The following is a 27632-nucleotide window of genomic DNA, read 5'->3' on the forward strand; positions in this document are numbered from 1 at the left end:
ATCTTGATCAGATTGAGAAGTAGATGATTGCGTATTAGATGATTGCGAAGCCAAAGATGTCATAGTCCACGCGGATGGATCCCATTGACCGTTTGTTTCCATTTTATATTTAATATATTAGGTGAAAATTAATTTTAGAAAAATTGATTTTCACAAACTATGTTAAACAATTTCGAAGGATAACAAAACAGTCGAAGGATGTAGGATCGAAAGACCTGAAATTCACAAACTGTTAAGTCTAAACAAATAAGACTCGAAGGATCCACGAAAGATCACACCTGTTCGAAAGATCAACAGTGTTCGAAAGATCACTGTTGAGATTCGAACAATAACCTCGAAAGATGAACTTGAAAGATTCACCTATACGAAGGATCCTTATCTTTCGAAATGAACAGTAACTCGAAAGATGATCTTTCAAAAAGATTCCTTGACTCGAAGGATAACCTATTGACTTCGAAGGATGTTCGAAGGATGGCTATCTTTCGAATCTCCTTGATCGAAGGATGATCTTTCGAGATCGAAAGTTATCTTTCGAAGGTTCTGACACAAGGACAGAAAGTACGACAGGTTGGTGAAAAGTTGATGTGGTAGGTGACCAACTTTCGGCAAAAGAGTATGATCTGACAACAACTTTTCCCAAGCAGATTTGACTTTCAAAATAATACCCAAATAGGAAGGTTCTTATCCACACCAAGGCAACCGGATTTTTGACCGGAATAATGGCCGGAAAAACACAAACCTTTTCAAATATGATTTTTAAGTTACCCAAACCTTCCCGTAACACACCCGGTTAGTTTAGAACACGTTTTTATGGTTAAAACTGCAGAAAACACACTAAAAACGGGTGCTAAACCAAGAAACTTTTTGTCCAAAAACAACCAAGTCTTGCACAAAAACCCGGTTTTAACAAGGAAAAGAGCCACGGCTCTGATACCACTTGTAGGTCCCTCGGAGGTTGAGGTTTAACCTATTCCTTGTTATGTTTAACCCACTAGCAAGTGCGGAATCCAAGCTAGCAAGCAAACCGGAGTTTATATGAAAGCAAAGTGAACAAGAGAAAGAGTAGACAAGCAAGTATCAAAGTTTTCTCTTGTATTTCAGTGGACACGGTTACAGACCTTGACCAAACTGAAAATACACTCTTACAAGACTTGGGTTCACACACACAAAAGCTCTCAACAATGAACACTAACTTGGACAGAACTTTTGAGGAGTGAAACCCTCATGGGATATATATACCCAATACAGATACCCATGCACGAAGGATAGGAATCCTGGTCGAAGGATCATCTGTCGACCAGAAAAGCTATCGAAAGATCTCGAAGGATCTAGACATACCTCGAAGGATGATATATCCTTCGAGGTCCATAAAGATCCTCCGAAACATCATCTTTCGAAGTCATCGAAGGATACTAAACATCCTTCGATGACATCCTTCGAGACATGTTATCTTTCAACCACTAAGTGTTGTTGTTTGGCCAAGTCAAACCAGGAGGATGGTTGGCTTGGTCAAACATACATTTCAACACATAAATAACATTACAAATACGTAAACACAACAGACAAAAGACATCGTTTTATACAATACAAAATACAGACAAAGTACAGACACAAAGTGCACCAACACAATCCATCAACCGTTGTGAGTATACTCGATCCCCTTTTGCTTTAAGCACTTTTGGGTGTTACATATGTTACTCATACGAAAATCACAACAAACACACTACGCAACATTTTAAACGCTAACCATTACCGCATGTTATACGTGACTTAATGAGTGCTTGTTTGTTATGTTTACACATGGAATGCTGTCTACCTGCCTTAACGACGATTACTAAGGACAATTACTTGCATGGATTACAGTGGTAATCATGTATTGCGAACTGCCTTGGGCGGTCAACCCGCAGTCATTGGTATCGATAGATCCGTGTCGATAATTAACATGCTTCGCTTTCCTCTGTGTACGTGCTGGTTATGCGTAAACTATTTCGAACTCTATATGCTATATCAAACTTGTATGCTCACCTTTACACTATGTGTATTGACTTTTATTTTAACGTATGTGACAGGCAATTAGGATGCTTATCTGCTAGGAAGGCGAGGCTAGAATAAGCGTCTAGAGCCTAGTTATCTGCAGATCTTGCAGCATGAGTCTCTAGAAGCAGATAATTAACTACTATATCTGAATCTGAGTTGTCGGAACAGAAATATTTGACTAGATTTTGTCTGTAATAATTTGTTTACTGTTTGAGACATGGTATGGGACATGTTACTTTAAATTGAATAGTAATGATAATTGTTATGGAAACTTTTGGACAATCTGTTTCGCTCAGTGCCTCGCCCCGATGATTCCGCCATCGGTTGGGGTGTGACACGATGACGCTGCTCGCAAAGGTAGTCTTGAAAAAAAGGAGGAAACCTGTCACACTCCCATAATCCACACGCGGAGTATCACCGCTTAGAGGCGTGACTGACCAGGATCAAGCCACCAATCATATCGAACAGATAAGTGAATAGTAAATGTAAATCATAGTAAATGTAAATCAACCAAACCAATATGAAAGGTGTTCAAAACATAAGTCTAGTTTCATTGTTTAGCGGAAGCATAAAAGTAAACCCAATCATATGTATAAGTTTTGAAATGTCATAAATGTTTAACAACGCATCCATGATCCATGTCCACAACGACTGCGCCTCCCTGTGCAAGCTCCAAGAGTACCTAACGACCTGTAAGGCATGTAACAACGAGTCAACAAACTAGTTGAGCGAGTTCACAGTTGGTAGTCTAGTTATAGTATTCGTTTTTTATATCGTTTGCTTGTTTAGTAAACCATGTATCGTTTATATTAGTATCGCGGCCCTCCAGGCATGTTTGCGAAGATTAGTGGGAGTTTCCCATGTATTCTAGACTAGTCATATTTGTATCGCGGGCCTCCAGGCATGTTTGCGAACATTAGTATATGTATCGCGGCCATTCCAGGCATGTGTGTGAAGCTTAGTATTTGTATCGCGGCCATTCCAGGCATGTGTGCGAAGAGTAGTGGGGGCTTCCCCATGCATCACTAGTCTAGCAGTAACAATGTAAGTACGAGTAATCATTCTACCCCATTCCCAACCCCCGGGAATCCCATGCCTTGGTAAGAGTAATCATGCCATGCATCACTAGTCTAGCAGTAACAATGTAAGTACGAGTAATCACCTTGGGTTACTCGGTATGCTTGTGCTCACAGTAAATCAATCAAGTCCCAAAGTGCGCACGTATACGTAATCAGTTTGTATTCACGAAGTTCGCATATAAGTACATTCACAGTGGATAATGCATCAATGATCACTGAGTAGCACAATGTACGTATTCATAATCATACAAGTCATGTACAACACTTAACGGCAGTTAACTAACCAAGTTAACTTTTAACGGACTTAAACTAAGTTAGGTGTGCTGTTTACTCATTCGGCGAAACACCCCCCCCCCCTGTTTCGCCGTGTAATCCTTCGACGAAACACTTCTGTTTCGTCCCGTTTGTTTCGTCGTAAAGGTCTCGGCGAAACACTTTGTGTTTCGTCTGGTTTGTTTCGTCGTCCGGTCAAATCATCAGTTACGCCGTGACAGTTACAAAATTACAGAAACCCTAATCAACAGTTCATCATACAGTAATCATACAAAATCATTCGGCACAGAATCATCATCAAAACATCATCACATAATCATCATAACACTAACGTCCATCATGATCCCTAGTTTATGCGTATAATAAGCCGATTAACATAATACATCACCTCATCGAACCCTATTAGCATGCTATCGAGCATTCGGATCACACTAGCAACATTCATGGTCTAGCATTCGATCGTATAAATCCTGGTTTCGTATAGAGTTAATTCACAACTGTTTATTTGAACCCTAAGCGGACTAAATCATGCATACGAAATTAAGATCACACTCACATATTCACATCCATTCCAGAAATCAGACAAGCATACACAAACATATATCGAGTAATCAAAGCATCAATGAAACCGAACTAACCGAGATGAAAGGAACCATGGATTGAAGCCATTCCGTGTGACTTATACGCAAACTAATGTACTGGGCCGTAATGGGCTTCGGCGAAATGATAGGCCGGCGAAACACTTGGTTTCGTCGAGAAGGTTGTGACGAAACAACCTCTGTTTCGTCGGTATGAGTTATGGCGAAACACCCGTGTTTCGTCGGGTGTGGGTTATGGCGAATCACTTGTTTCGACGGGTCCTTTCATGTGATAAATAGTTTAACAGGTTAACAGTTATGCAGTGTTACAAGTTCATGTACATGGAATCAAAACACTTCACATAAAACACATAGCATATCAACAATCATCTCGAATTATATTCCCATGTACAGTGACAAGGAAATAAATCAAACAACTAAACAGTCAACGTGCAATAAATGCGAATAAGGAAATCTTGGAAACTCGAGTTGTCACTTTATCCCCAACTTGAAAGAAATTTCGTCCCGAAATTTAGCATGCGGTTACTGAGGAAGCTAGGTAAGTTGTATCGTTTACTGGTTTTCCTGGGGTATCACATCATCCCCCCGTTGATTTGGAATTTCGTCCCGAAATTCTGTAGTAGCTTCAGCCTCAGTAGTAGTTGCATTGTTATGGAATAACTGGGGATACTTGAGTTCCATTTGGTCTTCTCGTTCCCAGGTATACTCTGGGCCACGATGGGAGTTCCAACGAACTCGAACAAGAGGTATTCTAGTGTTTTTGAGGACCTTAACATCCCGGTCCGTGATTTCAACTGGTTCCTTGACGAAATGTAACTGTTCGTCGATAGTGAGTTCCTTCAAAGGAACTATGAGGGTCTCATCTGACAGACACTTCTTCAGATTCGACACGTGGAAAACGTTGTGAACTGCACCGAGTTCTGCTGGTAGGTTCAGTTTGTAGGCCACTTTGCCTTTTCTTTCTATGATTTCGAACGGTCCGACATACCGTGGATTGAGCTTGCCTCGTTTGCCAAAACGAACTACACCCTTCCAGGGTGAGACTTTGAGTAGTACTTGATCCCCAACTTGGAACTCGAGCGGTTTCCTGCTCTTATCAGCGTAACTTTTCTGACGGTCACGAGCTGCCGCCATGCGTTGTCGTATCTGTGCAATTCGTTCAGTAGCATTAACTACAAGTTCTGGACCTGTGATCTGACTATCGCCCACATCTGCCCAACAGAGAGGTGATCGGAATTTACGTCCGTATAATGCCTCGAATGGAGCGGCTTGAATGCTGGTGTGGTAACTGTTATTGTATGAGAACTCCACTAACGGGAGATGTTTTTCCCAGCTGTTGCCGAAGTCGATAACACATGCCCAAAGCATGTCTTCTAGAGTCTGAATAGTGCACTCAGACTGCCCATCCGTCTAAGGGTGATAAGTTGTGCTCATGTCTAATCGTGATCCGAAAGATTTGTGCATTGCTTGCCACAGTTCTGAAGTAAAACGTGCATCACGATCAGAAATAATGGAGGTTAGCACTCCGTGCCTCGAAACAACTTCTTTCAGGTATATGTCTGCTAAAGTAGAGAACTTGTCTGTCTCTTTGATAGCCAAGAAGTGAGCAGACTTTGTGAATCGATCCACGATCACCTAAATAGTATCGTTCCCACGCTGGGATCTAGGTAGGCCAGTAACAAAATCCATAGAAATTTCCTCCCATTTCCATTGTGGTATCTTGGGTTGCTGAAGTAGGCCTGATGGTTTCTGATATTCTGTCTTGACCCTCGCACAGGTCAAACATTTGTTAACGTACGTTGCTATGTGGGCTTTCATGCTAGGCCACCAATATATAGTTCTGAGATCGTGGTACATTTTATCCGAACCTGGATGTACCAAGTAGCGAGATTTATGTGCTTCATCCATTACAAGCTCGCGTAAGTTACCATAAAGTGGGACCCAAATGCGTCCTGTTACGTAGTAGGCACCGTCTTCCTTTTGTTCTAATCGTTGCCTTGAGCCACGTAGGGCTTCAGCCCTGACGTTTTCTGGTTTCAATGCTTCTACCTGAGCATCTCGTATCTGTGCAGGAAGATTAGACTGAATAGTAAGTTGTAATGCTCGTACGCGCCTAGGCGTAGTATCCTTTCGACTGAGGGCGTCAGCCACAACATTGGCTTTGCCTGGATGGTACTTGATCGCGCATTCGTAATCGTTAAGTAGCTCGACCCATCGACGTTGTCGCATGTTCAATTCCTTCTGCTTGAAGATATGCTCGCGACTCCTGTGATCGGTGTAGATAGTGCACTTGGTACCGTACAGGTAATGTCGCCATATCTTAAGCGCGAAAACAATAGCTCCCAGTTCTAAATCGTGTGTAGTGTAGTTCCGTTCGTGAACCTTAAGTTGGCGCGAAGTGTAGGCAATGACTTTATCCCGTTGCATCAATACACAACCAAGACCCTGTATTAATGCGTCACAATAAACCACGAAATCGTATGTGCCCTCTGGCAATGAGAGGATAGGTGCGCTGCAAAATCTATCCTTTAAGTGTTGGAAAGTTGTTTCCTGTGTATTACCCCAATGATAAGTAACACCTTTCTGTGTCAGTAGTGTAAGCGGCTGTGCAATCTTTGAGAAATCTTTGATGAACCTCCTGTAGTAACCCGACAAACCCAAGAATTGGCGTATTTCCGTTGGTGTACCTGGTGCAGGCCAGTTTCTGATCGAGTCTACCTTGGATGGATCAACATGAATCCCATCCTTGTTCACCACATGGCCTAGAAAGTGGACTTCACGAAGCCAGAAGTCGCATTTCGAAAACTTGGCGTATAACTGTTCTGTCCGAAGGAGCTTCAAAATAAGTCGTAAATGTTGCTCGTGTTCCTCTTAACTCTTAGAGTAGATCAGGATGTCGTCGATGAAGACAATCACAAACTTGTCTAGGTACGGCTTGCACACTCTGTTCATAAGATCCATGAAGACCGCTGGTGCGTTTGTTAACCCGAATGGCATAACAAGAAACTTGTAATGGCCGTAGCGAGTTCTGAATGCGGTTTTGGAGACGTCCTCATCCCGGACTCTCAGTTGATGGTATCCTGACCTCAAATTAATCTTCGAGTAGTAGCTCGACCCTTGCAGTTGGTCGAACAAGTCATCAATACGTGGAAGAGGATAGCGGTTCTTCACTGTCACCTTGTTTAGTTCGCGGTAGTCTATGCACATACGGAAGGTACCGTCCTTCTTTTTCACAAATAATACTGGAGCTCCCCAAGGCGAAGAGCTAGGATGGATAAAACCCTTATCCAAAAGTTCTTGTAGTTGCTTGGACAGTTCTTCCAGTTCGGTTGGAGCTAAGCGGTACGGTGCACGAACTATTGGTACTGCTCCTGGAGCTAGTTCAATCTGGAATTCAACCTGGCGATGAGGCGGTAGCCCAGGTAAATCTTCAGGAAACACTTGAGGAAAATCGCGTACAACTGGGATATCCTCTAATCTCTTCTCTTTCACTGATGCGTCCGTAACAAGTGCCAAAATGGCAGTGTGACCCTTTCGTAAACATTTCTGAGCCTTCAGAAAGGAGATGATGCTAACCACAGCACCACTCTTGTCGCCTTGAACTTCGAGAGGTTCTTTATCAGAACGGGGAATACGAACTATCTTCTCCTTGCATAAGATCTCTGCTTGTTGTTGGGATAACCAATCCATGCCATTGACGATGTCGAAACTACCCAGAACTATAGGAATGAGATCGATGGAGAAAGTCTGACCAGCTAAGACGAGGTTACAACCCTTGACTACGTGTGTGGCCTATAAACTTTTACCATTGGCTAACTCTACAACATGTTTGTTATTTAAGGGTGTTGGTGTATGTTTTAACATTTGGCTAACCTTTAGAGACACATAACTGGTATCCGCACCCGAATCAAACAAAACAGTAACATAAAAGTCGTCGAGAAGAAACTAACCCATAACCACGTTAGGATCATTTCTGGCATCACCCTGCCCCAACACGAACACACGACCCCTAGCATCGTTTCCATTATTGTTTCCCCCGTTGTTGTTTCCATTTCCCTGATTATTGTTGTTGTTGTTGTTGTTGTTCTGGTTCTGGTTTAATTGGGGGCAGTCTCGCTTGAAGTGTCCTTCAGCACCACATTGTTAGCATCCCCTATTGCCGCGCTGCTGTTGCTGCCGCTGGTTTCGTGGAGCAGGTGGTTGTTGTTGCTGGTTCTGATTCGCAGGTCGTGAGCTCCTGCAATCCTTAGCCTCATGACCCATCTTGAGGCACCGCTGACAACGACCCTTGTTGCACTGGCCATGGTGGTGCTTGTTGCAAGTATTGCACCTTGGGAGGTTTCCTCGATATCCACCCTGTCTTTGATTACCCGAAGATTGCTGACCAGGGCTCTGGTAGTTATCAGTCTCGCGCTGCTGAACCTGAGACTGAGCTGTAGCTGAACCCTTGCTGGAATCCCCATCCCATTTCCGCTTGTTATCACTGGGAGTACCGGAGGTAGTAGCATCGGTAGCACTGACACGTTTAGGCAGCCTGTTCTGTTCCACTGCCTGATCTGTGAGGCGATGAGCAAGACGTTGAATATCCTGGATATTATCAAGGTTGGCCGATGCCACATGGCTTTGGATTTCTGGTGCTAGCCCTTTGAGATACAACTCGATACGCTTGATTAGAGGGTCCACCATAGTTGGGCACAGAACGGCCAGCTCGTTTGATCGCTTGGTATAGGCTTCAATTTCCGACCCCATCATTTTCAAATTAAAGAACTCCACTTCCAGCTTGTGGGTGTCATCACGAGTGCAGTATTCCCGTTTGATCAGTTCCTTGAAATCATTCCAATGAGTGGCGTTAGCAGCTGCCAATCCTAAAATCTGAACTTGCGCATTCCACCAAGTCAGCGCAATGCCTTCTAGAGTACCAGTGGCGTACTTCACCCTGCGAGCCTCAGAGCATTCACACATCTCAAACACGGACTCGAGCTTTTCAAACCAATGGAGGGAGTCCAACTGCTCCTTCAGTGCCACTGAACGTGCTTGGACGACAGTCCATGGAATTCTTGAAAGTGCAAATAGGTTGCTGAGCGTGTTGACCTGTTGTGTATAAGAACAGGACGAGGTTAAACACAAGAGTTGGTTTAGGAGTGTAGGATCTAAGGATCCTAGAGTGAGTTACGACTGCAGGGTGTACCTCCTGCTTGTGCGGCTGCAAGTGCCGCAGCAACTTGTTCGTTAATGAGAGCCGTCAACTAGTCCAACAATTGAAATACCTATTCACATTCCTTTTTTCCATACTTTGTATCTGGAGTACTTCATTTAATTTCCTCTGCAGTATTGGGCTTGTGTCAAGTTAATGCGTCCAGCCATGATCTTCATAGCAAAGGTAACATAAGTGAGAGAGGTTCGCGAAAAGTGCGATGACAGAAGAGAGTAAGCACACAAGTGTTCTCAAGCAATAGTTGTTACGTTTATCTAAGCATACCATGAGCAAAGTTCTATGTAATCTCGCAAGTAGGCAATGTAAACATGATTAGTAGTACCTAGTGTGTTGAGTCTTGCACGTGGAGCGAAGCGTCGTCGTGGATCGTTGAGCACTGTACAGGTTATAGTCTGGTTTTAATAAAAACATTTTCCCCTTATTAAAACCGAGTTCTTTATAACCAATGGCTCTGATACCAATCTGTCACACCCCTATAATCCACATGCGGAGTATCATCGCTTAGAGGCGTGACTGACCATGATCAAGCCACCAATCATATCGAACAGATAAGTAAATAGTAAATGTAAATCAACCAAACCAATATGAAAGGTGTTCAAAACATAAGTCTAGTTTCATTGTTTAGCGGAAGCATAAAAGTAAACCCAATAATATGTATAAGTTTTGAAATGTCATAAATGTTTAACAATGCATCCATGATCCATGTCCACAATGACTGCGCCTCCCTGTGCAAGCTCCAAGAATTCCTAACGACCTGCAAGGCATGTAACAACGAGTCAACAAACTAGTTGAGCGAGTTCACAGTTGGTAGTCTAGTTATAGTATTCGTTTTGTATATCGTTCGCTTGTTTAGTAAACCATGTATCGTTTATATTAGTATCGCGGCCCTCCAGGCATGTTTGCGAAGATTAGTATATGTATCGCGGCCATTCCAGGCATGTGTGCGAAGCTTAGTATTTGTATCGCGGCCATTCCAGGCATGTGTGCGAAGAGTAGTGGGGGCTTCCCCATGTATCACTAGTCTAGCAGTAACAATGTAAGTACGAGTAATCATTCTACCCCATTCCCAACCCCCGGGAATCCCATGCCTTGGTAAGAGTGTGAACTCACCTTGGGTTGCTCGGTATGCTAGGGTATGTGCTCACAGTAAATCAATCAAGTCCTAAAGTGCGCACGTATACGTAATCAGTTTGTATTCACGAAGTTTGCATATAAGTACATTCACAGTGGATAATGCATCAATGATCACTGAGTAGCACAATGTACGTATTCATAATCATACAAGTCATGTACAACACTTAACGGCAGTTAACTAACCAAGTAAACTTTTAACGGACTTAAACTAAGTTAGGTGTGCTGTTTACTCATTCGGCGAAACACCCCCCCCCCCCTGTTTCGCCGTGTAATCCTTCGACGAAACACTTCTGTTTCGTCCTGTTTGTTTCGTCGTAAAGGTCTCGGCGAAACACTTTGTGTTTCGTCTGGTTCGTTTCGTCGTCCGGTCAACTCATCAGTTACGCCGTGACAGTTACAAAATTACAGAAACCCTAATCATTAGTTCATCATACAACAATCATACAAAATCATTCGGCATAGAATCATCATCAAAACATCATAACATAATCATCATAACACTAACGTCCATCATGATCCCTAGTTTATGCGTATAATAAGCCGATTAACATAATACATCACCTCATCGAACCCTATTACCATGCTATCGAGCATTCAGATCACACTAGCAACATTCATGGTCAAGCATTCGATCGTATAAATCGTTGTTTCGTATAGAGTTAATACACAACTGTTTATTAGAACCCTAAGCCGACTAAATCATGGATACGAAATCAAGATCACACTCGCATATTCACATCCATTGCAGAAATCAGACAAGCATACACAAACATATATCGAGTAATCAAAGCATCAATGAAACCGAACTAACAGAGATGAAAGGAACGATGGATTGAAGGCTAAGGAAGGCTTCGAGAGTTTCAGGTTGCCGTCACACAGAAAGGGCTCTAGGGTTTTCGATTATGATAAAAGTGTCACGAATGAAGCCATTCCGTGTGACTTATCCGCAAACTAATGTACTGGGCCGTAATGGGCTTCGGCGAAATGATGGGCCGGCGAAACACTTGGTTTCGTCGAGAAGGTTGTGACGAAACAACTTCTGTTTCATCGGTATGAGTTATGGCGAAACAACCGTGTTTTGTCGGGTGTGGGTTATGGCGAATCACTTGTTTCGACGGGTCCTTTCATGTGTTAACTAGTTTAACAGTTTAACAATTATGCAGTATTACAAGTTCATGTTCATGGAATCAAAACACTTCACATAAAACACATAGCATATCAACAATCATCTCGAATTATATTCCCATGTACAGTTACAAGGAAATAAATCAAACAACTAAACAGTCAACGTGCAATAAATGCGAATAAGGAAATCTTGGAAACTCGAGTTGTCACATTATCCCCAACTTGAAAGAAATTTCGTCCCGAAATTTAGCATGCGGTTACTGAGGAAGCTAGGTAAGTTGTATCGTTTACTTGTTTTCCTGGGGTATCACAAAACCGGGAAGTCATCGAGCAAGGCCAAAGCAGATGCGAAATCTGAACAGTCGGGGCGTTCTGAGACTAAGGCAGAAGTTACAAAGAAGTGCAAGTCCGAGAGCTTGAGGAAGGAGACTGAAGAGAAGCGCGACAGGAAACGCAGTTCGAAGATGGCATATGCAGCAAGTTCTAGTGGTACTAGAAAGGATGGCACCAGAGATAGCCGAAGCGGATCTGAGAGAAACACTCGCGAGGAAGGACAGAAGAAATGTAACCGATGCGGACGAAATGGGGATGTTACCCACGAATGCTTTGCCAAAAATACTTTGGAAGGAACAAGGCTTGAAGGATGCTTCCAGTGCGGGGAACAAGGGCATTTTAAGAGGGATTGTCCTAAGACGGGAGATCAGAATGCCAGAGGTAGAGCGTTCGAGCTAAACGCTGGGAAGGCACGTGACGATCCTGCTGTTGTCACTGGTATGTTTTTTATCAATAAGCATTCTGCGTTCGTACTTTTTGATACTGGAGCTGACTTGAGTTTGGTCTCGAAAAACTTTGAACCATTCCTGTGTTCACCTAGAAGTAAGCTAAATAAGAAGTACTCGATAGAACTAGCAAATGGTAAACTGATAGAGACTAGCGAAGTCATTCACGACTGTAGCATTCAGTTAGGCGATCATAAATTTAGTATTGATTTACTACCAATGGAGTTGGGAAGCTTCGATGTAGTTGTGGGGATGGATTGGCTGTCCAAGAACAAAGCGGAGATTGTTTGCTCGGAGAAGCAAGTGCGGATACCTCGTCCTGGCAGTGGCGAAGTGATAGTTGTCCATGGAGATCGTTCTAGTCGTGTGTCGAGTGTTGTCAGTGTTATGAAGATGCTCAAGATGTTACAGAAAGGTTATCCTGCGTTCTTAGTTAACGTGATGGATACAAAGGCTGAATGTAGGAAGATCGAGGAGATTCCTATTTTTTGTGACTATCCAGAAGTTTCTTCTGAAGACTTACCTGGATTACCCCCTGCGAGACAGATCGAGTTCTGAATCGATCTGGTACCTGGTGCTGCACCAATTGCAAAATCTCCCTATAGATTGGCACCGTCTGAAATGAAAGAAATGTCGAACCAACTTCATGAGCTACTAGACAAAGTGTTGGGATTGAACCCTATCAGAGGAACAGATAATCAAAGCCAAAACTGGATTAGAGCAGTGGATTCAAAATAAGCAGATGTTATGTCATCAAGCTCTCCCCTTGAAAGTGGTTTCAACATCTACTGACCTCCAATTCACTGATCAGTACAACTGCTGACCTACAACTGCTGATCAAGTCAAAGACTAATGAAGACTAAAGCCCTGCTGTTCAATCTGCTGCCTTAAGTCAAGCACTGCTGGGTTATACCAAGTACTGTTGGGTTTATGTCAGTGGAAAGATTCAACAGTAGTTTAGTTTGTCTTTGTAAAATGTAATGTATAACAGTTGTTAGCTTAGCAGTGGTCGTATAGATCAGATGATAGAGTTTGTTAGGAGGTTAGATGTCACTTTCATGGTGACGTCAGCCTAGATGCTTCAGTGGTTTGTCCGTGCCTATAAATAGAACAGTACCCTGTACTGTTCTATTAGCTCTTCACCATCTTTCTTCCTGTACGAACAAATCATTGTGAGCTCAGGCTGAGGGGGAGTTTGTTGCATACATGCAATTGTAATCGGTATTTGGAATAAATTTAAGCATTCGGTTCATTGTTGAAAATGTGTGTTGAAAGCAATTCTCCTGTTTGATTGTGAAAAGTTTGTTTCAATTTATATTCCGCTGCACTACTCATTCATTGTTCATCTCAATTCAAACATAAATCACAATCAAAATTAAACTCAGATCCTAACAATTGGTATCAGAGCTTGGACAGTCAAATTTGATTTAACAATCATTTTGACATAAATAGTTCAGCTCAAAATTGTTGATACTGATAGTTTGTTCGTTTTGTTGAAAAACAGTGTAAGGTTTAACCACCATCAAAGTTGATTAATCAGTGCCTGTAAAACAACCAGGATGACGTCACAATCACAAGATGATAAGAATAACATTGGCTCTCTTTTTAAACCACCCATGCTTAAACGTAATGAATACAACATCTGGGAGAGAAGGATGGGTCACATCCTTGCTCAACAGAATACTGGATGTTGGAGATCTGTTGTTTTTGGACCACATGTTCCCATGGTGCCAAGTGCTGAGGATACAAAGAAGTTTGATCCTAATAAACCTGAAAATTATACTGAAACTGATTTCCAAAAGTTCGAACTCGATGCCAAAGCATTTAGCATCATTGCGTCTGCATTACCCAATGAAATCTGTGCTGGAATGTTACATTGTAACAGTGCCAAAGAGCTATGGGATGCACTGAAGGAACAGTTTGGGTGAACTGAAGAAGTTATTGAAAATAATAGGGAAATTCTAAATCAGCAGTATGAAACCTTTTATCACATCAAGGGTGAATCATTGACACAACAGTTTGAGCGATTTAGCTGTCTCATTAGTGAGCTAAGACTTGTTAAAGTTACATTTCCTAATTCAACACAAAATAGCAGGTTTCTTAGATCACTACTTGAAAAATGGGATACAATTGCTTTTGTAACTAGAAATTCAGCTGAGTTCAAACATCTGACCCTGACCCAACTTCATGGTAGACTCTTGACCTATGAAAGGGAGTTAAACCAGAAAAAGAAGTTGCAAGAGTCTGGCAAAGTTGCTGATGATTATTCATTTGGCAGCACAGCTCTTTTTGGTCAGGAAGAATCTGGTAGCAGTAGTAAGGACCAGAGTTTTGATCACTTTATTGATATAACTGCTGGTGGAAATTTAACAACTCTGATTCTCACTCTGCAAATTATGCTTTTGCTATAAATTGTGAAAACCAGATGTCAGATAACTTGTGTTTTGAACTAAATGATTTGCAACACTTTGATCCCACTGACTTAGAAGAGATGGACATTTTGCATCAATTGGCTTTGCTTAGTGTAAGAACAAGCAAATTCTATAAAAGAACAGGGAGAAAATTCCCATGGTTACATTGGAATTTAAGAGTGGGGTTGGATAAATCAAAACTGAAGTGCTACAAGTGCAATAGGCTAGGTCATTTTGCTAAGGAATGTAGGAGTCAAACCACTGGTCCAATAATAACTCATCCCAGCTCAAACCCTAGACCACAACATCATAGCACTGTGCAATATACCCAATATACCCCTGCAGCACATGTTAACACTGCTCACTATGCTACAACCCTTGTGCCTGTGCATTATGTTCAAACCACTGTTCCACAAATTCAGTATGTTCAAGCCCCAGTCCCTCCTGTTGCACCTCAACAAGCTGCTCCAACTGTGGTACAACCAGATCAGCAAAGCTTTTTCACCCAAGGCTTTGTTGACTGGAGCAACATGCCTGATGAGCTTGGTGATGAAAATTTTGCACTCGATGCTTCTAATAATACTCTTAATGATGAATTTTGTTTGATGGCATTAGAGTCAATACCACAAGGGGTAGAAACTGAAGGTGAACAGCTAAGTGCTGAAACAGTTGATGAAGTGGCTGAAGCAGTGGTTACTGACTTCAGTTGCTGGTGAACTACTGCTGGGGGAAAATTCAGAAACCCTGATTGAACCACTGTCTGACCCCTGGTCCAAAGAAGACAAAGAAGAAGAGGAAGAGAAGAAAGCAGGTGAGGAAGAAGTTAGAGCTAATGAAGAAGGTGATCATCAATGTGATTGTGCCATGATGGCTGCTGCCAAGGTATCACCTCAAGTTCTTGAAAAACTGTGTTCAGACAAATGTATTATTGCATTTGCTGTAGGATCGTTTTACCGACCAATTGAGTCAATAAGAGACAATACACACTGTTTGAGAGGCGGAATCAATCAAACAGAGTAGAATCAGTGAAGAATGGAGTAGAAAACAGAGATATCACTTTAAAACAGCTTTCTCATTAAAATTGAACTTGATTACATGGCAGGATTTTGGCAGCACTTCGTGGCAATGCAACTAATTCCGTGCCAAATGAGAAAAAAACATACATATATATAGACCTTGTAATTCCACACGAAATTAAACATTTCAGTTCATGCGAAATTACCTTAAGTAATTCCGTGCGGAATTAGTTAAGTGCCTTTCATGCGAAATTACAAAAACAACCCTTAACTTTACAGATTTGACACTAAGACCCCTATACATTATGACCTAGACTTAAGACGTAGGCTTTAGACATCGTGCACCAACAAACTCCCCCTTGGATATAGCCGGAGTCTTCAGTCTGGTCTTTAACTCTTGATTCACAGCGACTTAAAAGTTTATTCCCTCTGCTTAGGCTTTCGTGCCAACATCTTCCTAAGCTTCTCGCTCGCTTCCACTGCTTGCTTTTCTTCGGCTGCCATTCTCTGGTTAAGAGTATGTCTCAGCATATTGTCTTTGTCTTCTTGTGCCTTCCGTTCTTTTTCTCTCTTCAACTTTTCCTCTTTTTCAAGCTTCCACCACTTTGAATTCCATTTACTTTCAGCATTAATACCTTTCTGAAAGCAAATAGAGACAACTTTCTGAAATTGCATCACTTGTTCTCTATCTTCAGCTTTAAAACATATCGTGTTCACAAACAAACACTCTATGTCTTTAGCTGAGCAGTTCACCAGCCATATTGGATCATAGACAAAGATTTCTCTAACTTCATTCTTTGCCCTATAAGTAATCACAGCTTCAGTCGTCATACAGCTGTATACCCATCCCATTAATCCTTTATAGAATTCTTGTTCCATCTTTGGCACCGGGATATTCTTCATTACTCTTGGCTTCTTTACATGCAAAATCGTCTCTTCGACTCCAGTCACTGGATCTACCCTCTTTACTTTCTTCGGGTAATGAGGCTTCCAGTGTTTGAATCCCTTTAAGGCTTCAAATTTTATCAAACCCCACATTGGTACATCAAGCTATCTGATTGGATAGCCCAATGTTCTAACCTTTGACAACTCTTCCACATCCCACCAGGGTAGGGACATAATATCATAAAGAAATGCAAAGTATTGCACACCATATTCCCTCCAGATCGCGTATGCATTCACATGCGGTAAGAAACCCCAGCTGATGATATCACTGAGTGATACATCTCGATCTCTCTTGTAGAACTTCAAAGGACGCTTAAACTTTCTTTCATTACTTTTCCTGAACCACTTCTTGCATTCTTCACTCTGTGGATCCTTTGTCGTACCATCAAAGTTTTTGTCTTTCAAGATTTCAGAAACTTTTCTCCTCAGCTCATCTCTGTTCTCTTGATTGAAGAACTCAACAAGAGTTGGAAATTCTGAAGTGTCTTCATTCACATTTTCTTCATCTGACCAATCTTCAACCTCAACCCTATCATAGTTATCAGCTTCATCAACATACTTATACTGATACTCGGGCTGTTGGTTGATATCAAATGCGTTCAACTCTTCTTCAAAATCAAACTTGAACTCATTTTCATTAACATTAAACATCTTGAGAACTTCATCCAAAGTATACGTATGCCTGATTTCTCCTTCTTCTACCTCAGGCTCAATACGAAGAATCAGTTTTTCAACTGTGTTGACATTTTGATCATCCACATTCTCCCCCTCTCCATCAGCATTATCTGATACTTCATTTACATCATCATGCATAAAATCATCAACATTCTGTTCAGTCGATGCTTCAGTCACTTTAACACCAGTACCTCCCTGATCATCGTCATCATCATTGCCATCATCGTGACTGCTTGCAGAAAAAACGTCATCTGCATCATCATCATCATCATCATCATCATTATCATCTTCTTCTTCTTCTTCTTCATCATCTTCTAATAAGACATCCTCTTCAAATATTGCAGAAATTGCAGATAAAGGACGAGGATTCTCAATAACAACAGATGGAACAATAGATCTCTCAGATACTTCAACATCACCTTCAGCACCCTTGCCTTTGTCTTTCATTTGAGCATCAATCTCTGCTTGACGTTTAGCCCTTAACTCTTCAACCTCTATCTCTTCAAACCTCTGTTCAATAGACATCCCGCGCATATTTTCAAGCACTTTATTCATCATATACAGCTCATGCTCTTTCATCGCCTTGGCAGCTTCAAGTTCTTTGTTTATCAGTTCAAAGTACTTGTTCTGTTCATCTCTGCGTGCTTTCTCTTCCTCTAACTCTGCTACTTTGAATTTCAAAATATCAATTTCAGTCTGATCTGCTTCAATTTTCTTCAGTAATGACTTGTTTTCAGATTCAACTTTCTTAACACGCATCTCAAGAATTTTTTTCACGATCTGCCAATCTTTTATTCTCAACCAAAACTGCATCAACCTTCTTTTCCACATTCTTAACTTGTGCATTATTCGCAAAGTCAAAATCTCCAATATCTTCAAGACCAATACCCATATTCATAGGGATGTTTGGAAAATTTTTGAATCCAGAAGAACCAGGAGTTGTTTGGACAGGTGGTTGTGTAGATGGTGGTGTTTGGAAAATTTGTTGTGAAGTGAGAATGGGTTGTTCTTGGAATGTAGTTTGATGAGGTGGTGTAAAATGTGGTGGAGATAGATGTGGTGGTGATTGGATAGGAGATGGGTTGTCTTGGTGGTGATTGATGTGGTGATTTCGGTGGTGATGGATGTGGTGATTTTGGTGGTGATGGTTCAGGTGGAGGTGGAGGTGGTGGTGATGGTTATGGTGGTGGTGTAGGTTGTTTTGTTTTTGGTGTACGCTTTGGTAATCTGAGAGTTAGCTTTTGTCTCGCTGCTCTTGGAGATGCAATCTTCTTTCTAGCAACTGTTTTCTTTCTCCCACCAGATGGAGGCGTTTGAGATTCTGACACATGTTCAGGAGATGGAACATATGCATCATCATCCTTCTCCTGTCTTCTCTTTCTTTTCAGCTGCCTTTCTTTTTCAACTTCAGCTTGAATTTTCTTTAAACGCTCCGTCTCATCAATTTCTTCATCAGATGAACTAGATGAGCTTTTATCACCTTCGTCACCTTCTTTTTCACAAGCTTCTTTTTCTTTCTGAGCATTAAAAGCATTAAGATCTTTCAACAGCCTTTCAAAATCAGGGGATAAACGAACATCAATTCCCACATTCACTTCAGGTTCAGCTTCATCTTCAGCTTCAGCTTCTACTTCTGGTTCTTCTTCATCTGGTTCATCAACAAGTAAAGTCTCAACCGTTTTCTTTCGTCGTTTCTTTGGTTGAGATGAAGAACCTTCTTCAGTTTGAGCTTTTGGAGTTGTTTTTCTGCCTTTCATTTTTTTTTCTCCTCTTTCAAGAACCATTCATTACGAGATTCTCTGAAATTTTCAAGAACTTTCAGCTCATCAGCATAACTCTTCTCTTTCCTTTCTGCTTCATTCCTCCAGTTCTGGTGATTAACTGGATCTGGATCTTGATAAGTCTTATCTTTAATGAAGCCAAAGAATTCAACTTTAGACGATGGCTCTGGATGATTCGGATGATATCTTGCCAACTGCTTCAATGATTCATTATCCATGTGATACAGTATCAACAAATCATTCTTCTCATCTCTTTCCAACTGAGGATAAGCATGATCTAAAATCATCTGGATAAACCGTGGATACACCCAAGTCTTGCTTTTTGTAGTTATGTTCTCAACCAAGTAATGAAATACAATCTTCGAGAAATTATACTTCTTGTTCAGCACTAAAGCTGTCACCATGTTCATCTGGTAGTCTCTCATCACGTCGTAACCACCTTTCCTATGGCTGAGAGCTAGTACAACAGAATGAATCAGAAACTTGTACAATCTTGGAAAATTTTCCTTCAAATAATTTGCCTTGTTGAGATCACCGTTGTAACCCATTCTTAACAGGCACCCCTTTACCATCCTCTCAGGAAACTTCGTTGGAGAGTTCTTATCATCCAGAAAATTCATCACTTCTCTTACAAGTTGTTCAGTAATAATTATTGGTTCGTCTTTTCCCTTCACCTTCACAACTGAATTAATGCTCTTGTTTGCCTTCTCCCAGAAATACTTATTATGAGATCTGAACACCAAACGTTGATCCGATAAGGCTTTCTATATAGGCAGTCTCTCCATAAACTCCAGAATTCCAGTAAATCAAGCCATTTTTGGAATCTTTGTATCATAAACACAGCATGTGTTATGCAGAGGATCAAACAGCACATTCGAAGTCTGCAAAACCACAACACACAAGCAGATTCAACACTTAGAAAAATTTTCAACTCAAACCTCATTCAAACGAAATTACATATCATGCGAGATTACATAGTTCAAACAAAAATACATCTACAAACGAAATCAGCTCATGCGGAATTATACTTCATGCGGAAACACTCTCATACGAAATCACATTTAAACGATATTAACATTCAAATGGAATCACATTTCAAACGGGATTACAGTTCAAGCGATAATGCCATTTTCAAACGAAATTACCCAAAAACAATATTTTATGATCTGATGATTCAATTGATGAAATGGGTTTGTTCTTTGATGGATTCCGAGCAACATGATGTGTTTTTTATGCATTTTTGTCCAGTGAAATGCCCTAGATCTAAGTTCAAACTATCTGAATCGCCGACAACATTCAAAACATGTAATATAGTTCAAATTGAAGCCCTAATCACAGTCTATGTCACAATCCGAGTACAAGAGTATGTTATTCATTCATTATACATCATAAACAAACCCTAGATCTAAGATATACCAACTGTTCAACATGTAGGATCGTGAAACGACCTTAATGAGTCGATAAGAAGAGTGCTCAGATAGAATCAGAGGCGGAATTCATTGAATCTGTCATCGGTTAGCTTGTATAACACTAGAATCACTATTAACTGTCTCTTGTATTGATTAGAACACGTTTACAGACTTGGAGACACTTCGACAGCACTTCGGTGTCGGAAACAAGAATGTTACATCTGATATCGCTTGAAAGGTATATATAGGACATGTGATTCCGCTTGAACATGACCATATTCATTTCAAGCGGAATTAACATAATTGATTTAAGCGAAATCAACATTTTAACTCAAGCGGAATTATAACATTTTGATTTCGCTTGAAATGACCTGGTGTCATTTCAAGCGGAATCACCTCTAATTCACACTTTCTTGTTTTTCACGCCCTGATCTAACTAGTTCTATACAAGACTCGATACAAGACGAAGTCGACAGATGCATGCACCAACAGACTCCCCCTGAATATTGACGAGTCTTAAAGTGTCGAGTCTTCGCATCTTCAGTCTTTATCAGCCTTAGGGCTTCTCTTTGAAGTATTTACACTGGAAAGCATCCTCAAATCTCTCTCTCTTCTTCTCTATCATCACCATTAGATTCCCCTCGAACAAATACTCTTCTCCTCGAATGTTGAATCTTTAAATTCATCAGCAACTTTCGTGCTCTACCAGCTTCCAAAATTAAAAACCTGGCTCTTAGAATCTTCAGACTCCCCCTTTGAATTAACTGGGATAGCAGTCTGGCTTTCACAGATTCAAAATCATTCCCTGGCTCAACACTCTGCTCAGAATCGAAACCTGGCTCTCTTCAATCACAAGCTTCTAAGGATTGATTAACCCAGCTCTTACTCAAACCTGCACAGTCTCTTCCACAATCATAAGTTTTATACCATAAAGATTTTGCAATCTTAGACACCACTTGAAGATCTCTAATGAACCACTTGCAAGAAAGATTTAAAAAAAAACTTTTTTAAACACAATTTTCCCTTCAAAATAATGTTCATCATGTTTAGCACTTAGAATTTTGAAAATCAGCTTTTCAACACCAGTTGTCGAAAATCTTTTTGGATTTTTCAAAACATTTATGCTAAAACACACTAAAAATCTTTTTGAAATTTTTATATAAGAGAAATGCAGTAAAGAAATATTTACAGAATCTTTTTGTGAGTTTGTGTAAGAGGATCATATCAGTATTTGAAACGAATCACAAACACTGTTAAGCTTCATTTCATTTTAAGTTCCAAACAATTCACCTAGATTGTCAGTATACTGATCCACTTAAATTTTCACACAAAGTTCATTTGACTCGAGATACGAGATTAATGTCTTAAGAACTTAAACTTATTCGCGTGTCCCACTACTTGAATATACTCCCGTATCCAGATCCCAATATTCAGTCTTACAGGTGAGTATACCTAGATGATACCTGTAAGGGGTTAGATGCAAAACCGTGAGAGCTCAGGTCAGAACTTTCGTTCAGCAAAGAGATGACGGCTCGACTTTAGGTGTGTTCCCTTTAGAGAATCTTTTCTTCAACAGCACATGATTAGCATTTTTCAATGTTTCATCATTTTTTGTACTGAGGGCTGCGCTATATTTCAAGCAATTTGCAAAGTATTATACAGGGACTAGGCCATTGCTTCCGCAAAATCAGAAGTCCCGGGATAATACCCCAGATATCACTGAGTATAAGGACCTAATATCTCAGAAAGAGGGACCTTTCAAACAAGATTTCGGGGGTTACCCATATATCCAAGAAATGTTACCCACGAGATAAGTAAGTTTGAAATTTAAGTTTATATGTCGAAAACAATCTATTGAATGTGTAAAAACCTACTGGCACATCCACAGTGAGATTGTTTATCACATTTAACTCTCCAATTCTTTAGCGTGTTGTGATAGTTCACTGATGTACTATCATTTCCTCTTTTCACAACCAAACTCATTTTTGATTTTATCATGCTCCACGATTACCAACTTGGGAGCTCCGGCAAGTCAAGTTTTTCATTCAAAGAAAATATCCACCCAAGCCTGACCAGCCTTGGGTGTTACCGAGTTACCAACGCTCGGTTTCTTACCTCCCGTTTTCTTCTCATAGAATTCTTTAACCCCTTTGACTTTTCATGGAAATGTGACCAGTTTTTCTACACTTGAAACAGGTTCGACTTTCCTACTTCTGATAAACAGTCTTCATTTCTTCTTGCTTCTTTGCAAGGAACTCTCTGTTTGACTGCTTTCTGAATAACTTTTCTTTCTCTTCTTCAGAAGATGTACCTGAAACAAATGTCATCTTTGATTTAAAATCTTAAACATATTTTTCATTTTTCTGTTTTTCTGTTGGAGTAAAACCAAGACCTTTCTTTTTGAAATTACCGTTATGGTTGGGTTTCTTTTGAAAACCAGAACTAGAACTGTAACCCTTTTTCTTGTTTAATCTTTGCTGAAATCTTGAGGTGTATTTTTTAGATTTATCAGTAAGATTTATATCTTTTATTTCAGAAATATTGATTTCTGTTAGTTTGAAAACCTTTCTTATCATCTCAGTTTTGACACCTCTTATTGGAAATTCCTCATCAGAATATAATTTGTCCGAATCATTCAAAGTATATGCCATTTTAAATGTTTCATCATTCAAATTAGATTTTGATAACATGAATTCTTTATCAAAAACTCTTTTGCCCTGTTTTTCATTTTGACCCGGAGTGCTGGACTCAGACTTTGACTCTGACATAGACTCCGACTTTGACTCTTCGGTTTCATCGTTATCTAACACATGATCCACCACTTTTTTCAATAATTGAGATTGCTGATTAGTGTCAGACGATGTAAACGTGACATCAATACTTTCTGGCAAATTTACTGATGACTCCGACTCCCACTGTAAGTGTGTTGCCTTTTGGACTCTTTCAGAATTTGGATTTCTGGGCAAATATCCATTTTCCAGCGGGGGTGGACACTTGTTATAGCTGACACCTTGTTTCTTACCAGAATTTTTCTTGTCAGTCTTTTTCTTTGTGTCATTCTTCTTTTCTTTCTTCTTCTTTGATGTCTTTTCTTCAGTTTGTTCTTCTGTCACGTCATCCTCTTCAAATGCCTTCATGCCTTCAACAGTTGGATAAATCCTGTCAATGACATAAGAAGTACATGAGTAACTTTTCAACAAACGATTAACTCTTTCAGTTTCAATTCTTTGAGCCTCCAGTTTTTGTTCTAGAGCAGCACACTTCTCAATGTAGTTGTTCACAACTTTCTGTTTGATCATGAACGCTTCTTGAAGTGTCTGCATTGTTGTTGCCTGTTCTTCACTTGTGTCATTGTACATATTCATTGCTTTGTTCAACACATCATAATATTCCTTCAATCTGTTCATGTCATGAATCAATGTACTGTTTTGTTTCTTTATAGCTTCACAATTCTCACAAATTACTGGACTTTTTCTATCATCAGCTTCTTCATCAATCTTGAAAGCTGGAACTTCTTTCACTTTCCTTCTCACCACCTGAACATCTTCATCATCACTGCTGACCGGTGTTTTGACCTTTTTCTTTTTCTGTTTCGCTTTTTCATCTTCACTGTCACTTTCTGCCAGCATTTTCAAATGATCTCTCATTCTTTTTGCATAATAATCAGTGTCATCATCACTATCTTCTTCAATTCGAGCAACAAAAGCTGTGTGAACTGGAGCTTTGTTAGGATCATAATCATCCCAATTGAAATTCTCCCAGCTAAACCCTTCAGGTAACTTTTCATCATCTTGATCAATCACACATGCTTTACCATCAACTGGTATATATTTGTCCTAGTTGAACCCTGTTGATGGCTTCTTTTCATCTTGATTCACCATACAAGCTCTATTTGAAGATTCTTCAATCACATTCCTTCCATGTGCAGTTTATGCCTGTTGTTGATTTGGTTGTCGAGCAACTTGATGGTAGATGGCCTTCCGGTAGTAATCATTGTTGTTGAAAGGGTTTTGAGCTCCACTTGCTTCGCGATTGGTGCACTCCCTCTTGAAGTGTCCTTTTTCCCTGCAACGAAAACAAGTGACTTTAGATTTATCAAAACCTAAAGTAGAAATATTAGCTTCACGTAAATCATCTCTTCCTGTGATCTGCTTGAATTTCTCAGCTCTCCTCAATACACTAGCCAAACACCATTTTATATCCATTAGCTCCATCTCTTCAGCATCGATCTGATCGTAATCCTCCCTAGTCAGCATTGGATTCCCGATTCGACTTGCAATAAAACTCCCATATGATTCTAAAACAGTTCCCAATAGAGACATGTGGCTTTTTGAAATTTCTTCTGTATAATCTTGATCATCCTCAAGATTCAAAACAATATTGCACTGTAATTTCCTGCCATTCTTTGTTGTTGCCAAATTCGGATCAAATGATGGATATGAAGAAAAACTCGTTTTGCTGCTTGATCCTTTAGATGAACCTCCTGATGAACCCTTTGCATTGAATGTAGTTTAAACTTTCGGTGACATGTTTGTCTTATCAGTCAATCCTGCTTTGTAGTATAAACCGATGTCTTGTTCACCATCAAACACTTTCATTCTTGAAATCTTTATCTGTTCCATTTCCTATGCTTCAATCTTCTCAATGAATTTGCTAAGTGTCAGATTGCTAAAACCCTTCTTGTTTCTTAGCATCATCAAGTATGTGCCCCAAGTTTCGTGTGGCAACGCATCAGCCAGTTTCTCAATTAACTCTTCATTGTCTTTGTTGATGCTCACTCTCCTCATGTTTACCAACAAAATGCAGTACCTTTCAATAATCTGCTTTGTGCTCTCATTTTTCAAACCTCGAAATAGATCAAACTCTTTCTTCAAAAGTGATTTTTTGTTCTTTATCATTTCTTGACTGCCAATAAACTTTGATCTTAAAACTTTCCAGATTGAATAAGCACTACCATTGTGTTGCAACAAGACCAAGATGTCTTCTTTCACAGCTTGTTGTAGCAGACTTAGCATCATTTTTTCATTCTTATATTTCTTTTTATCATCAACACTCATATCCTTGATAGCAATCTCCTCTTCATCGTCATTTGTCGGTCTAACGTATTTTGTCTCAACGCATTCCCAAGCATCTAAACAATTCGCTTGTACCCAGTTTTCAAACCGTCCTTCCCAACCTTTATATTCCTTGATGTTCATGAGCTTAGGCAGTTTTTGCATAGTCCCCGTTTCATTTTCCAACATCGTGTTTTGTGCAAGAGTGATCGGGGTAACCGGGGTAGCGAATGCGTTATAAAATTCCTCTTCCACGATTCGGATTTCAAGGAATTCTCAAAACTGTCTTTCAAGCGAAAATACTTGTTCAAGCGGGATAACAAGTTCAAGCGAGATTACTCTTTGAAGCGGAATCTCTGATTCAAGCAAAATCAACAACACCTTTCAAGCGAAATACTGTTCAAGCGGAATCAACAAGACTTTTCAAGCGAAATACCGATTTCAAGCGGAATCAATCCAAAATCTCAAGCGGAATACCAATTTCAAGCGAAATCACTATCTGATTCCGTTTGAAATGTAGATGACGTCAGCAAGATCAAATAACTTTTCAAGCAAAATAACCAAAATGTTAAGTTTTAAGTCGATTTTAATTCTGAAACTTTCCAGGATTTGTTAAAACATAATTGCGCATGTTATGTGAGAATTTGAGCCAATTTTAACCGAGAAAATTTTAATTTTGAAATAGAAGGTGTAGAAAACATAATTCGCAGCTGAATTGGTATGGACTCTTCCTCCTAAGCTCTGATACCACTTGTAGGATCGTTTTCAGACCCGAACGAGTCAATCAGAAGAGTTTTCCTCAATACAAAAGGCGGAAACAGACGTATCGAGGTCAATTCAGCTAGATTTACACTTTAACTGTCGATATTATTGATATAATGACGTTTTACAGCGAGACGACACTTTGGCAGCCCTTCGTTGCTCAGATCGGAAAAGATAATCTGATTTCGCTTGGAATGGCCTATATATAGGCATTATGATTCCACTTGAACATGACCATGTTCATTTCAAGCGGAATTAACATAATTGATTCAAGCGAAATCAGCATGTTAACTCAAGCGGAATTAGAACATTTTGATTTCGCTTGAAATGGCCTGGTTTCATTTCAAGTGGAATCACCTCTAATTCACACTTTCTTGTTTTTCGATACCCCGTTAGTCCTCATATTTGTATCTGATGAATCCGTTTTGCTAGACTTGTCATTCTTTGGAGAGCAAGACGATTTATCAGAACTTTTATCTGTTTTACCAGTTGTATCCGAGGACAAAATTCTTTCGAGATACTCTCTCGCTTTCTTTCTCTTCTTCCTCAGTCTGTCTTTCTGCCCTTGTGAAAGTTTCACTTTCTGTTCGTGAACTTTCTGTTCGTGAACTTTCTGTTCTTTGTTGGTGCACTACATCTGTCGACTTCGTCTTGGATCGAGTCATACATTGTATTGTATAGATTAGGGCACGTTTTACGAGAAAACAGGAGAGTGTATGTATTTTAGGAGCTAGTTTCGCTCATAGGGACATTTAGGAAGAGGTTTGGCTTATTCGTACACTTGTAGTTTCGCTTATATGGACATGTCCATATAAGCGAAACCATCAGGTCTATAAATAGCAGCCCATTTGTGCGAAACCAGAACTATCATCTTGTATTCCACACCGAAGTGCTGCCGGTGTGAAGAACTACGTGTAATCGAGTGATAATCAATACAATCAGCAGTTTTAGTGAAGATTCAGCTGTTTCTACCTCCGTTTCTTGTAATTCCGCACCTGAAACGTAGTTGAACGCCTCTGAACGACTCAATCGGGTCAGAAGACGATCCTACAAGTGGTATCAGAGCTTGGGAGGAGGAGTTTTGCAGAGATTAGCTGGATTTTATCATCATTTCTTGCTTCTACACCTTCTTTATTCAATTCAGAAAATTTTCACGATCGAAATCTGCTCAAAATTTCACAGACTGTGCGCAATTGAACATAGACAAACCCTGGAAAGTTTCAGATCAAAATACGGACTAAAAATGGATAAAATCACCTTCGGACTTGGTTCCTCTCTTTCGGACATAGTGTAGTTTCGCCTTTTTGGACAACTAGTTTCGCTCCTGTGTCATATTAT

The sequence above is a fragment of the Helianthus annuus genome, chromosome 11, assembly GCF_002127325.2.
Source record: "Helianthus annuus cultivar XRQ/B chromosome 11, HanXRQr2.0-SUNRISE, whole genome shotgun sequence".
Lineage (NCBI taxonomy): Eukaryota > Viridiplantae > Streptophyta > Magnoliopsida > Asterales > Asteraceae > Helianthus > Helianthus annuus.